Genomic DNA, 3,947 nt, shown 5'->3' with positions numbered 1-3,947 from the left:
GACGGCTAGGTCTAGGCCAGTGTAAAGCCAGAAGCAAGGAGCTTCCTCTAGATCTCCAACGTGGGTACAGAATGCCAAGGACTGGCACCATCCTTTGCTGCTTTTAGGCACATTAACAAAAAGCTGATTGAAAGTGGAGCAGCCAGTGCTTGAACTGGTGCTCCTCTGGCATAGAAGAATCATAGGTGGTGGCTTAACCCACTACACCACAATGCTCATCCCCAAGCAAGCACCTCCTAAGTACTCAACACTGACTTAATTCTTGAAGAAATGACTGCAAAAATGTGCTGTCTTGGGCAGCACAAATACTAAAATTGAGACAATACAGAGATTAACCTGGCCCCTGTGCAAGGATGACATGCAAGTTCGTGAAGCGTTCCGCATTTTTATTAAAAAATAATTTTAAAAAATGGCTACAAAAGAATAAGTAGGTGATTTTTCTGAATTTGTGAAGTTCATAATTGAAGGAGCTAATATTAAAGAGAAAAATTTCATTGCCAATGCAATGATGGCCATGAGAAAAATAAAGCAGTGCCATACGGAAGGCTGGTGGCCTCCTCCAGTTTAGGCAAAAGCCGGGCTTTGTGAAAAGGGCACTGCACTGGCTGACTCTTCTATGTGGGCTCTCTTTCCTGTGGGAGTCGGGGCAGGTGTGCCACTGCGATGTGCTTGTGCCATTTACAAGATACCTCTGCATAGCAATCTGCAGGCTCTTTGTGTATACCTCTTGGTGCAAGCTGTCAGACTGAGATCTTCATGAAGGCAAGTGCTGCCTCTTATTTATTCCTATGGTGAAATAACTGTTAAGTTTCAGTTAATATGTTTCAATAAATAGTGCCTAACATGGTGCCTCCCCATAGTGGATTGCCCAATGAAAGGCATCTCTTAGCATCTGAGCAGCTGCCTGTGGCCGTCCTCCAGGGTGTCAGCTAGATTTCAGGTCATCAGATTGACTGGAAACCAGCAGGAACAGCTCCTTATGTCAGCAGCAGACAGCTTCCCCATGTCCGGCCTGACAGTGAGTCAGCCTTGCCGTGGCATCTCCAAAGGCCCAACAATGCTTTGAGTCATTTTTACTTCTTCCATATGTCACTCTGCACGCACAGCTAACCCAAAGGGTCATCTTGGCACTTGAGCACGTTTCCTCATGTAATTTACTGGCTAAAGCTCATGCGTAGAAGAGTTAAGATGAAATATATTCTCCTATACTCCCTGAGCATCTTACCAAAGATGGAATATGGAGCCATCTGGACTGTCAATAAATACAGTGCTGACCAATTTCTGGGCTGCTTAGTGTAGAAGATTGTCATGTAATTCACACTTTTTTCAAAGGGAGGTAGTTGGAATAATGGTGCTGCTGTTATTATTAATATTTTATGGCTGAACAAAGTCCTGAGCATGTTTTATTCCTTTTAATTTTATTCCATGTAGTCCTTACAACAGCCTTGGAGATAGAGTACGCTACTTCCTGAGGCTTCCAGAAGGTGACTTGTTAAGGTACCAGAGCTGGAAAGTGGGGGAGCCACATTTGGATCAAACTGCCTGACCAGAGCCCAGCTTTCGCATCAGTGTTCCAGGGCAGACACTTTTCCTTGAATCTACACACGGTTCACAGTAGCATTTGTTTAGGTCAGGAATCCACCCAACTTTGTGCACAGTGTGTTAGCGTTTCTGTTGCATTCTCACATCTGGGATCCCACGGAAGCTCCAAAATACCCAGCAAATCACATGGGGCTGCAGCAAGGGGCACCTTCTGGGCCATTTCCCAGGCACACTTGTTTCTCACAGTTGTAGGGCACGGGGACCCTCCTTATACTGTTGTGTCCAACTGTTGCTGGTGGGATTGCCAGTGAACATTTCCCTTAAGCTTCGCCAGTTAGAACCTCTCCACTGGGAGTAGGGAATTGGCACCTGGGAAGGCTAATCAGTTGACTGATGGCTTCAGACCCATGAGGAGAGAGAAGCTCGAGGTCTAAGTGACTGTTTCCCACTATGCTTGTGGAAAAGCAGAGGGTCCCTCTGGTGAAACAGTCAAGAACCTAGGACCCTCCTGTTTCGCCAGTGCTGCCTCAAAATCTTGAGTTTCCCACATGCAATTGTTTTGTAAACAATGACACATCTGTTGAATCATTTTATACTTGCAAAGGTTCTGTTTTCATGACTGACATACATGTGAAATATATAATAATTATAATTATTATGACTTATAGGATTATTATTATAATTTCATGCTTTTGGCACTCTCTAGACTTGAGCCTCCATATAAAGTCTCTCTGTAAGCAACTGCTTTTTATCCAGATCCCCTTACATGGAGCCATTTCTAATATGGTGATCATTTTTTCAGCAAACCAGAAGACTGGGTCGATAAAAGTTAATTTATAGCTTCAGAAAGAGAACTTTGCAAAAACACAGAGAACTCACCTCTTTCTGAAAGTCATGTCTAGTCAGTCACTGTCTTTATGCTGTAATGTCTCTGTCTCTCTCTCATTCTCTCCCCTCCCCCAAGGATTATTTTTGGGATCCATAGGTGCCTTAAACACAAGGTGACATGACTTCTCATTTGCTACAACTGCAAGGCGTTAATCAGCAGCCTGACCAGACAACACATCAAGTATGTTCTGGACAAACAAGGATCTGGTGTTTTAGACAGTCCGCATGTCAAATGAATGCAGGTTTTGAATCTCAATTCACAACATCCAAAAATCTGTTTTCCCATATTACAATCGCTCTGCAGCTCCATGTGTTCTGTGACTTTTTTTCCTGCAAAAATGAGGTCTCGAAGAGGGAAAAGTTGTCATAATGTCTCAAGGATGTCCACAAGTGTTTTATTTGAGGATGGTGAAGCTGTTGATGCCAGCTCTCCTTAGCAGTGAGCTGTGATTGACTCAGTAGCCATGCCAGGCTGTGTTCTTGACATCCTAACACCCTGCTCCTATTCTTCCAGCAGCTGGCAGTTTCTGTGTGGGGGCTGCTGCGTCTCCAAGGGCAGGAATCCAGCAAGTCATATGCACCTCTTCTTCTGCACCCACTGCAATTAGATATGCTGTGTGAACAAACAGGCCTGCAAAGCCTTGCCCGAACGTCATCCTGAACACCCTGGCCCTTCTCCATCATCACTCCAGCCTGAGCATTTCCTTTGCACACTGTTTCTGCACCCCTAGCTTCCAGTGTTCCCTATAGATACATATGTTTGAAATGAGAAGCGGCAGTAATAGTGGTGATGGGGGTAGTGATTGGTGTTAGAAGTGCTTACCTGGGAAGAGGTGTTTGGCACAGCAGTTAAGTTCGTATTTGGGATACCTAGCACCCATGGTGGGGCTCCAGGGTTTGAGTCCCAACCTTGCTTCTGAATCAAGCTCCCTGCCCGTACAGAGCCTGGGAGGCAGCAGGTGGTGATGACTGGAGCACTCGTGCCCCTGCTATCATGGAGGAGACCCAGACTAAGCTCAAAGCCGCTGGCTTCAACCTGGCCCAACCCCAGCTGCTGTGACCCTTACTCAAAGAAAATAAAAATAAGTAAAATTAAGCATTAAAATCAGAAGTGCATATAATGGGGCAGATGCTCCCCTTTTTAAAATTTCACTTTCGTGTGGCCATGGCTATTAGTCCCATTTTACAGAAGAATCGCTGGGCAGTTGGACACCTTGCTAAGGTTCACAGGCACTCTGAGGAGGAGACCTTCTATTCTGAGAACCAATTCTTGTACCCGAGTCTTACAATATGCTTATTTTCTGTCTCCTTCATGATTCATAAGAAAAATGAGTGGAATTGTGTTAAATTCCATTGCAGTGTGCCTCAACATATTTCAGGCTGCTTCCCTGGGCGGAGCTGATTGATAGTATGGGGAAGTGAAGGTGCTTTAAAGCCATAAAGATTAGCACATCGTTGTTGACATCAGCAACGACAGGAACAGACGTGAAAAGCTGTCATTGAGTGTGTTAAGCACT

At 44.9% G+C, this 3,947-nt stretch overlaps 1 non-coding gene across 1 annotated transcript; it reads left to right on the top strand.

The window, feature by feature from the left end:
• The first annotated feature begins 284 nt into the window (after positions 1-284).
• LOC118760169 (U6 spliceosomal RNA) lies at positions 285-388 on the top strand. Its single transcript, XR_004996624.2, has one exon. It is a non-coding gene; the product is annotated as a U6 spliceosomal RNA (small nuclear RNA).
• Positions 389-3,947: the final 3,559 nt, after the last annotated feature.

The sequence above is a fragment of the Ochotona princeps genome, chromosome 19 (assembly GCF_030435755.1).
Source record: "Ochotona princeps isolate mOchPri1 chromosome 19, mOchPri1.hap1, whole genome shotgun sequence".
In the NCBI taxonomy this organism is placed as follows: domain Eukaryota; kingdom Metazoa; phylum Chordata; class Mammalia; order Lagomorpha; family Ochotonidae; genus Ochotona; species Ochotona princeps.
The sequence above is the reverse complement of the archived record's forward strand: the minus strand, read 5'-3'. Positions and strand labels throughout refer to the sequence as shown.